The sequence below is a fragment of the Hyla sarda genome, chromosome 3 (assembly GCF_029499605.1).
Source record: "Hyla sarda isolate aHylSar1 chromosome 3, aHylSar1.hap1, whole genome shotgun sequence".
Lineage (NCBI taxonomy): Eukaryota > Metazoa > Chordata > Amphibia > Anura > Hylidae > Hyla > Hyla sarda.
The window spans coordinates 237,094,884-237,106,197 of record NC_079191.1 but is presented as its reverse complement, the minus strand read 5'-3'; positions in this window follow the sequence as shown (position 1 = coordinate 237,106,197).

Below are 11,314 nucleotides of genomic sequence, written 5' to 3'. Positions count from 1 at the left end.
AGGTCACCAAAAGTTAGATTATATTTCCATAATTTACACTTTCAAAATAACAAAACAAAAAAAGGCATCTGCAAAAGTTTGGGCATCCTGCAGAGTTAATATCTTGTACTGCCCCCTTTGGCAAGTATCACAGCTTGTAAACGCTTTTGGTAGCCAGCCAAGAGTCTTTCAATTCTTGTTTTGAGGTATCTTTGCCTATTCTTAAAGTCTTCCAGTTCTTTGAGGTTTCTGGGCTGTCTGTCACGCACTGCTCTTAAGGTCTATCCATAGTTTTCAATTATGTTGAGGTCAGGAGATGGCAAAACCTTCAGTTTACGCCTCTTGATGTAATCCCCCGTGGATTTCGAGGTGTGTTTAGGATCATTATCCATTTGTAGAAGCCATCCTCACTTTAACTTCAGCTTTTTCACAGATGGCATCAAGTTAGCATCCAAAATTAGCTGAAAGTTTATTGAATCCATTTTTGCTTCTACTCGTGAGATGTTCCCTGTGCCACTGGCTGCAATACAACCACCAAAGCATGATTGATCCACCCCCATGCTTAACAGTTGGACAGAGGTTCTTTTCATTAAATTCTGTTCCCTTTCTTCTCCAAACGTAACTTTGCTCATTCTGGCCAAAAAGTTCAATTCTAACCTCATCGGTCCACAGAACTTGTTTCCAAAATGCATCAGGCTCGTCTATATATGTTTGCATGCACTATTTCTCCTGTTATGATCTTCCTTCACAAAATTCACGTTATTAATAATTGGCTATAACGGGTTAAAGAATGTAAAAATCCCATAGACTATAATGGGATTTTCTAACGGCCATATAAGATTTTGTAACTGCTGTTTTACAGCCGATTTTCAGACAGGACTTAAAATGGATTTTTAAAACTGAGTAATTTTGTATTGTGAAAGGGGCCTAACAATCCGAATATCAAAAGCAACGTGTCAGAAGTTTTGATTGGTGGGGTCCAGAGGCTGAGACCATCAATGACTGCTACAAGCACGACCCATATTTCTTTTTGCCCACTTCAAAGACTGAAGCGAGTGGTGTGCAATTCCTAGACCCAGACTTTTCAGTTTGAGTCTGCATTCAAACCTCATTTTCATCCTACAGTTGTCGGATATGGCTGGGGGAGGGGAAAATCGGGCACTCCCGTACCCCAGCCAGCCAGTCACTGAATTCCATTTACTTTAATGAGCCGACTTTAATAAGTCAAACGGTGACTCCAGCCGGCACATTTTTGACCCGTATCTGGTCTTGTGACCGGGCCTAAAACCGTAGTATACTACAGTTTTAGGTCCGGTCACCGGATATGGGTCAAAAATTACTCCGGTCGGCTCATTAAAGTAAATGGATTTCAGCGCAGGTCCGGCTGGGGTATGGGAGCGCCCTGTTTTCCCCTCCCCCAGCCGGACCCGGCAACCATAGACTGAAAACAAGGTGTGGATGCAGCCTAAGACTAACTCTGACTTGTCCATAGTAATCAAGAACAACGCTGCTTTTATTTCTCAAAATGCTTGTTGAAAAAACCACAGCCAGATGTAAGCTGAAAGTAAGTATGCATTTTTTTTCCCATAATCACAGCATGAGACTGGTATTTTTGTTTTTTCGTGTGTTTAACAAAATCTTAGCATTTTTCTCCCATAAAAGTCAATAGGAGGAAAAGAGCATTGCCATTTTTTTTGGTGTGTTTTTCCTTCACTTTATCCATAAATGCATGACTTGTCATGATAAGAACACATTGGGGGGGGGGGGGGGGGGGATTGGTAAACACACACCGCTTAGGCAAGATGGCAGACTCCATAATAATGTATTCAAAATTTAATCAAAAAATCACATTCAGAATATAAACAGATTAGAAAAAGTTTAAGTATCTGTAACTAGTAAAATAAAATTAAATCTAGGTGATACATTCCCTTTAACCCCTTAAGGACCCAGCCAATTTTAACTGTCGGACCGGGCCATTTTTTGCATATCTGACCACTGTCACTTTAAGCATTAATAACTCTGGGATGCTTTTACCTTTCATTCTGATTCCGAGATAATTTTTTTGTGACATATTCTACTTTGTTAGTGGTAACATTTTGTCGATACTTGCATAATTTCTTGGTGAAAAATTCAAAAATTTGAAATTTAAAATTTTGTATTTTTTTTTTTTTACTTTGAAGCTCTCCGCTTATAAGGAAAATGAATATTCCAAATAAATTATATATTGATTCACATATACAACATGTCAACTTTATGACTGCATCATAAAGTTGACATGTTTTTACTTTTGGAAGACACCAGAGGGCTTCAAAGTATAGCAGCAATTTTCCAAATTTTCACAACATTTTCAAAATCAAAATTTTTCAGGGACCAGTTCTGTTTTGAAGTGGATTTGAAGGGTCTTCATATTAGAAATACTTCATAAATGACCCCATTATAAAAAAAACTGCACTGCTCAAAGTATTCAAAATGACATTCAGTAAGTGTTTTAACCCTTTAGGTGTTTCACAGGAATAGCAGCAAATTGAAGGAGAAAATTCAAAATCTTCATTTTTTACACTCGCATGTTCTTGTAGACCCAGTTATTGAATTTTTACAAGGGGTAAAAGGAGAGAAATGTTCCTAAAATGTGTAACCCAATTTCTCTCGAGTAAGAAAATACCTCATATGTGTATGTCAAGTGTTCGATGGGCGCAGTAGAGGGCTCAGAAGGGAAGGAGCGACAATGAGATTTTGGAGAGTGAGTTTTTCTGAAATGGTTTTTGGGGGCATGTCACATTTAGGAAGCCCTTATGGTGCCAGAACAGCAAAAAAAAAAAAATACATGGCATACTATTTTGGAAACTACACCCCTCAAGGCACATAACAAGGGGTCCACTGAGCCTTTAACACCCCACAGGTGTTTGACAACTTTTCGTTAAAGTTGGATGTGTAAATTATTATTATTTTTTTCACTAAAATGCTAGTTTTCCCTCAAATTAATTTTTTTTGCAAGGGATAATAGGACAAAATGCCCTCCAAAATTTGTAACCCCATCTCTTATGAGTATGGAAATACCCCATGTTAGGACGTAAAATGCTTTGCGGGCGAACTACACCCCCGTATGAATGTACCCTGTGTTAGCGACCACTGTATAATGGTCTCAAACTGTACCCTCCAGATGTTGCTAGGCAACTCACCGGCTTCCGTCAGATCCAGCCGCACGTTATCGCCGCCCGCCGATCTCAGTCGCTCGCTGCCTCCCTTACCCGCCCGCATCGGTAAGGGGATCTTCGGCGCTGGTCCTCTGTCGCTTCCCCGTTCTGCCCCGCCTATTGTGGGTGGGCAGGACGGGGAAAACGAAAGTTAACCCCCCCCCCCGCCCCCAATCTGCTATTGGTGGTCGCGTCTAGACCCCCAATAGCAGGGATAGGAGGGGTGGCACCTCTGCCACCTCACTCCTATCCCTTCAGGGGGATCGTGGCTGTCTTAGACAACCGCAATCCCCCTTATATTCCGGGTCACTGGGTCACCATAGACCCGTAATGACCCGGAATTGCGCAAATCGCAGGTGTGAATTCACTTGCGATTTGCAGCGATCGCCGACATGGGGGGGGGGGTCTAATGATCCCCTGGGCATTTGCACGGGGTGCCTGCTGAATGATTTCAGCAGGCATCCCGGTCCGATCCCCGCCCGGCGGGGACCGGAATTCTCCATGACGTACGCGTACGTCATGGGTCCTTAAGTACCAGGGTGTCATGACGTACGCGTTCGTCAAGGGTCCTTAAGAGGTTAAAAAAAATCTTAATCCTTCCAGTACTTTTTAGGGGCTGTATACTACAGAGGAAATGTTTTTCTTTTTTTATTTTACTTATGTCATGACCACAGTGCTCTCTGCTGACCTCTGCTGTCCATTTTAGGAACTGTCCAGAGCAGCATATGTTTGCTATGGGGATTTTCTCCTGCTCTGGACAGTTCCTAAAATGGACAGCAGAGAGCACTGTGGTCGTGACCTAAGAGAAATCCAAAAAGTAAAACATTTCCTCTGTAGTATACAGACCCTAAAAAGTACTGGAAGGATTAAGATTTTTTAATAGAAGTAATTTACAAATCTGTTTAACTTTCTAGCACCAGTTGATTTAAAAACAAAAACATTTCCACAAGAGTTCCCCTTTAACCCCTTAAGGACGCAGGACGTAAATGTACATCCTGGTGCGGTGGTACTTAACGCACCAGGACGTACATTTACGTCCTAAGCATAACCGCGGGCATCGGAGCGATGCCCGTGTCATGCGCGGCTGATCCCGGCTGCTGATCGCAGCCAGGGACCTGCCGGCAATGGCCGACGCCCGCGATCTCGCGGGCGTCCGCCATTAACCCCTCAGGTGCCGGGATCAATACAGATCCCGGCATCTGCGTCAGTGCGCGATATGAATGAATGATCGGATCGCCCGCAGCGCTGCTGCGGGGATCCGATCATTCATAACGCCGCACGGAGGTCCCCTCTCCTTCCTCCGTGCAGCTCCCGGCGTCTCCTGCTCTGGTCTGTGATCGAGCAGACCAGAACAGAAGATGACCGATAATACTGATCTGTTCTATGTCCTATACATAGAACAGATCAGTATTAGCAATCATGGTATTGCTATGAATAGTCCCCTATGGGGACTATTCAAGTGTAAAAAAAAATGTAAAAAAATGTAAAAGTAAAAAAAAAGTGAAAAATCCCCTCCCCCAATAAAAAAGTAAAACGTCCGTTTTTTCCTATTTTACCCCCAAAAAGCGTAAATTTTTTTTTTAGAGACATATGTGGTATCGCCGTGTGCGTAAATGTCCGAACTATTAAAATAAAATGTTAATGATCCCGTACGGTTAACGGTGTGAACGAAAAAAAAAAAAAAGTCCAAAATTCCTACTTTTTTAATACATTTTATTTAAAAAAAAATTATAAAAAATGTATTAAAAGTTTTTTATATGCAAATGTGGTATCAAAATAAAGTACAGATCATGGCGCAAAAAATTAGCCCCCATACCGCCGCTTATACGGAAAAATAAAAAAGTTATAGGTCATCAAAATAAAGGGATTATAAACGTACTAATTTGGTTAAAAAGTTTGTGATTTTTTTTTAAGCGCGACAATAATATAAAAGTATATAATAATGGGTATCATTTTAATCGTATTGACCCTCAGAATAAAGAACACACGTCATTTTTACCATAAATTGTACGGCGTGAAAACGAAACCTTCCAAAATTAGCAAAATTGCGTTTTTCGTTTTAATTTCCCCACAAAAATAGTGTTTTTTGGTTGCACCATACATTTTATGATATAATGAGTTATGTCATTACAAAGGACAACTGGTCGCGCAAAAAACAAGCCCTCATACTAGTCTGTGGATGAAAATATAAAAGAGTTATGATTTTTAGAAGGCGAGGAGGAAAAAATGAAAACGTAAAAATTAAATTGTCTGAGTCCTTAAGGCCAAAATGGGCTGAGTCCTTAAGGGGTTAAGGACCCAGCCATTTTACACCTTAGGACCCGGCCATTTTTTGCACATCTGACCACTGTCACTTTAAACATTAATAACTCTGGAATGCTTTTAGTTATCATTCTGATTCCGAGATTGTTTTTTCGTGACATATTCTACTTTAACATAGTGATAAAATTTTGTGGTAACTTGCATCCTTTCTTGGTGAAAAATCCCAAAATGTGATGAAAAATTTGAAAATTTAGCATTTTTCTAACTTTGAAGCTTTCTGCTTGTAAGGAAAATGGATATTCCAAATATTTATTTTATTTTATTCACATATACAATATGTCTACTTTATGTTTGCATCATAAAATTGACGAGTTTTTACTTTTGGAAGACACCAGAGGGCTTCAAAGTTCAGCAGCAATTTTCCAATTTTTCACAAAATTTTCAAACTAACTATTTTTCAGGGACCAGTTCAGGTTTGAAGTGGATTTGAAGGGTCTTCATATTAGAAATACCCCACAAATGACCCCATTATAAAAACTGCACCCCTCAAAGTAAGTATTCAAAATGACATTCAGTCAGCGTTTTAACCCTTTAGGTGTTTCACAGGAATAGCAGCAAAGTGAAGGAGAAAATTCACAATCTTCATTTTTTACACTCGCATTTTCTTGTAGACCCAGTTTTTGAATTTTTACAAGGGGTATTTATACTTGAATTTGTAGCCCAATTTCTCTCGAGTAAGCACATACCTCATATGTCTATGTAAAGTGTTCGGCGGGCGCAGTAGAGGGTTCAGAAGCGAAGGAGCGACAAGGGGATTTTGGAGAGTACGTTTTTCAGAAATGGTTTTTGGGGGGCATGTTGCATTTAGGAAGCCCCTATGGTGCCAGGACAGCAAAATAACCTCCACATGGCATACCATTTTGGAAACTAGACCCCTTGAGGAACGTAACAAGGAGTACAGTGAGCATTTACCCCGCCCTCCCCCCCACTGGTGTCTGTCAGATCTTTGGAGCAGTGGGCTGTACAAAATTTTTTATTTGCACAGCCCATTGTTCCAAAGATCTGTCAGACACCAGTGGGGTGTAAATTCTCACTGCACCCCTCATTACATTCCGTGAGGGGTGTAGTTTCCGAAATGGGGTCACATGTGGGGTTTTGTTTTTTTTCGCGTTTGTCAAAACCGCTGTAACAATCAGCCACCCCTGTGCAAATCACCTCAAATATACATGGTGCACTCTCCCTTCTGGGCCTTGTTGTGCGCCCCCAGAGCACTTTACGCCCACATATGGGGTATCTCCGTAGTCAGGAGAAACTGCATTACAAATTTTGGGGGTCTTTTTTCCCTTTTACCTCTTGTCAAAATGAAAAGTATAGGGCAACACCAGCATGTTAGTGTAAAAATTTTTTTTTTTACACCAACATGCTGGTGTAGACCCCAACTTCCCCTTTTCATAAGGGGTGAAAGGAGAAAAAGCCCCCCAAAATTTGTTAGGCAATTTCTCCCGAGTACGGCGATACCCCATATGTGGCCCTAAACTGTTGCCTTGAAATACAACAGGGCTCCGAAGTGAGAGCGCCATGCGCATTTGAGGCCTGGATTAGGGATTTGCATGGGGTGGACATTGGGGTATTCTACGCCAGCGATTCCCAACTAGGGTGCCTCCAGCTGTTGCAAAACTCCCAGCATGCTTGGACAGTCAACGGCTGTCCGGCAATACTGGGAGTTGTTGTTTTGCAACAGCTGGAGGCTCCATTTTGGAAACAGTGGCGTACCAGACGTTTTTCATTTTTATTGGGGAGGGGGGCTGTGTAGGGGTATGTGTATATGATGTGTTTTTTACATTTTATTTTGTGTTAGTGTAGTGTAGTGTTTCAAGGGTACAGTCACACGGCCGGGGGATAGCAGCGAGTTTCCCGCTGCGAGTTTGAGCTGCCGCGCAAAATTTGCTGCATCGCAAACTTGCAGCCTGCTACTCACTGTAAGCCCCCTGCCCATGTGAATGTACCCTGTACATTCACGGGGGGGGGGGGGGTTGGCGAAACCTCCAGCTGTTGCAAAACTACAACTCCCAGCATGCACAGTCTATCAGTGCATGCTGGCAGTTATAGTTTTGCAACAGCTGGAGGCACACGGGTTGGGAAACACTGAGTTAGGAAACAGACAATGTTTCCCAACCAGTGTGCCTCCAGTTGTTGCAAAACCCCAACTCCCAGCATGCCCAGGCAGCCGAAGGGCATATTGGGAGTAGTGGTTACGCAACAGCTGGAGGAGAACAGTTTGGGGACCACTGTAGTGGTGTCCAAGCCGCAGCCCTCCAGATGTTGCAAAACTACAACTCCCAGTATGCCAAAACTGTCCAGGCATGCTGGGAGTTGTAGTTCTGCAACATCTGAAGGGCCAGATGTTACAGAACTACAACTCCCAGCATGCCTGGACAGTAAGGGCATGCTGAGGATGTGTAGTTTTGCAACATCTGGAAGGGGAGAGTGGTCTCCAAACTGTGGACCTCCAGATGTTGTAAAACTGCAACTCTCAGCATGCCCAGACGCCAAGGGCTGTCTGGGCATGCTGGGAGTTGTAGTTTACAGGGTCCCATTACAGCAATGCATGTCGCTTTACGGCGACGTGCATTGCTGTAAAGGGCCCGACCGCGGCTGAAGAGGAACTCACCTGTCGCCACCGCCGTCTTCATCGCCGGGATCTGGGTCTTCAGGGACATGGTAAGTACCGGGGCCGGTCCCCAGCACTCCCCCGTCCCCCGCCGTGTCCTCCGGTCTTCCTCCCGTCCTCTCCGGACTTCAAGGGGCCGGGCAGGGCGGGAGGAAGTAACCGCCCCCCCCCCCCCCCCTGCGATTGGTCGGTTAACTAACCGAAGAATCGCAGGGGATCGGAGGAGGTGGCCGGCTTGCCACCTCGCTCCTAGTCTTCAGCATGGTCCTGGCTGTCTGTGACAGCCGGGATCATGCAAAATTACTGGGCGGTCGGGTCCCAGAGACCCGATCAGCCCGGTATCGCTGCAGATCGTAAAGGCGATTTCCCTTGCGATTTGGCCTACATGGCCCCCCTCGGCGTTTGCCCTGGATCCCTGCTGAAGGATTTCAGCAGGCATCCGCTTCCGATCTCTGCCCGGGGCGCGGCAGAGACCGGAGAAACACCAGGACGTACTAGTACATCCTGGGTCCTTAAAGCCCAGGGTTAAGGACCAGAGCATTTTTTGCACATCTGACCACTGTCACTTTAAGCATTAATAACTCTGGGATGCTTTTACTTATGAATTTGATTCCAAGATAGTTTTTTTCGTGACATATTCTACTTTAACATAGTGGTAAATTGTCGCCGATACTTTCATAATTTCTTGGTGAAAAATTCCAGAATTTCATGAAAAATTTTAAAATTTAGCATTTTTCTAACTTTGAAGCTCTCTGCTTGTAAGGAAAATAGACATTCCAAATAAATTATATATTGATTCACATATACAATATGTGTACTTTTTGTTTGCATCATAAAGTTGACATTTTTTATTTTGGAAGATATCAGAGGGCTTCAAAGTTCAGCAGCAATTTTTCACAAAATTTTCAAAATCGAAATTTTTCAGGGACCAGTTCAGTTTTAAAGTGGATTTGAAGGGGCTTCTTATTAGAAATACCCCATAAATGAACCCATTATAAAAACTGCACCCCTCAAAGTATTCAAAATTACATTCAGTAAGTGTGTTAACCCTTTAGGTGTTCCACAGGAATAGCAGCAAAGTGAAGGAGAAAATTCAAAATCTTACTTTTTTACACTCGCATGTTCTTGGAGACCCAGTTTTTGAATTTTTTACAAGGGGGTAAAAGGAGAAAAAGCCCCCCAAAATGTGTAACCCAATTTCTCTAGAGTAAGGAAATAGTTCATATGTGTATGTAAAGTGTTCGGTGAGCGCAGTAGAGGGCTGAGAAGGGAAGGAGCGACAATGGGAAAAAAATACCCCCAGAGGTCTGATCAGTTTTTTTCTTTTTTTTTTGGCAAATTAGTGGTTTATGGGGTTTAAATTTGGAATGTACTCTGGACTTGGTACATTGGGGTCAAATTATGGAAAATTTAAATAAATAGGGAAAATTTAGTACTCTGTGGAAGTGTGATACTCCCTGAAGCAGTTTTTAATGCAGAGGCCCGGAAGATTAGGGCAAGTGTCACACTGAGTGGTGGTGTCCTTCCATATCCCCCTCCTGTGACACACACTGCATCTTTTCTGGGATCATCCCTTCTTACCAGTGTGGTGGACCTCACCTGGAAAGTGCTGGCCTGGGACGATCCTGGCACCTATAACTCCAGTTCCTTGGGAACGCTGGCCTGCTCTTTCCCGGTCGCCAAAGATCAGGACCTTTAGGACTTCTTCTTGGAACTGGAGGAATGTTCCTGTGTTGCCAGCATACTGGGACAGTACAAAAGAGTTGTACATGGCAACCTGTACCAAGTGGACTGCAACTTTTTTGTACCATACCCGTGTTTTCCGCATGGCTATGTATGGCTTGAGGACTTGAACAGAAAGATCAACTCCCCCCATATACCGATTGTAGTCCAGAATACAATCGGGCTTGAGGACCGGTGTTGTGGTACCTCGCACAGAGACAGGTGAGCTGCCATTACCACGAATTGTGGTCAGCATAAGGACATCTTTCTTATCCTTATACCTGACCAGCAACAGGTTTTCATGGGTAAGGGCAAGGGACTCACCCTTGGGCATAGGTGTCTGGATCAAATCTAGAGGGAGGCATCTCTGGCTCTTCTGCACGGTCCCACAAGCGGACGTGGATCTGGCGGCAAGGGATGTGAACAGAGGGATGCTGGTATAAAAGTTATCCAAGTAAAAGTGGTAACCCTTATCCAGCAATGGGTGCACAAGGTCCCAAACGATTTTCTCGCTAACAACCAGAGTGGGGGGACATTCTGTGGGTTCAATACGGGAATCTCGTCTCTCATATACTCTAAACTTGTAAGTGTACCCAGAGTTTAATGCCACACCGCACCCACTTCGAGGGAATATCCTGGCGGAAGAGGAGTCTCCCTTTAAAACTGATAAGAGACTCATCTACCGAGAGCTCCCTGAAGGGTACGTAGGCCTCCAAAAATTTGGCCCCAAAGTGATCTATGAATGGCCTCACTTTGTAAAGCTGGTCATAGGCGGGATTACTTTGGGGGGGGGGGGGGGGAATGCCGCATTATCAGTGTAATGAAGGCATTTCGGAATGGCCTCGAACCGCCTCCATGTCATGACCATACTGTAAAGCGGGGTCTGGTAGAGGATGTCCCCGTTCCAGTAGTGCCTGACACTTGGTTTTTTGACTAGGCCCATATGTAGCACGAGGCCCCAAAATGTTCTCGTTTCGGCTACATTAACGGCATACCATTCATTGGGCCTAGGCAAAAACGAATCAGGGTGGTGGGCAATGAACTGCTGGGCGTACAAGTTCTTTTGCTTGACAAAAAAAAGTCCATTTCAGTTTAGCCAACTATGTCAATCTGGATTCCTGAGTCACCAACAAACTCAGGAATCCGTGGCTGATATCCCTCTGGGGGTCTCCAGATTCAACGGAAGGGGCCTCCGGTACGCTTGTCTGGGGGGGTCGGACTCCTATTACAAGCGGCATAGCCACTCGTAGTAGTGTCGGCCACTGGGTCACTAGCATGGGGGTGGGGGTGTGGCCTCACCTGGCAGCATCTCCGCAACCATACAGGGGTCTCATCATCAGCGCTAGATGATCAGGAGGACAAAGAATAACACAGGAATGTAGAATCTTCCTCGTCCTCACTGGCAGATTCAGTGTTGGAGGCAAGTAAAGCATATTCCTTTACTTGGGGGGAGGGTGTGTGTGTGCGTGCGTGTGTATGAGTGTGT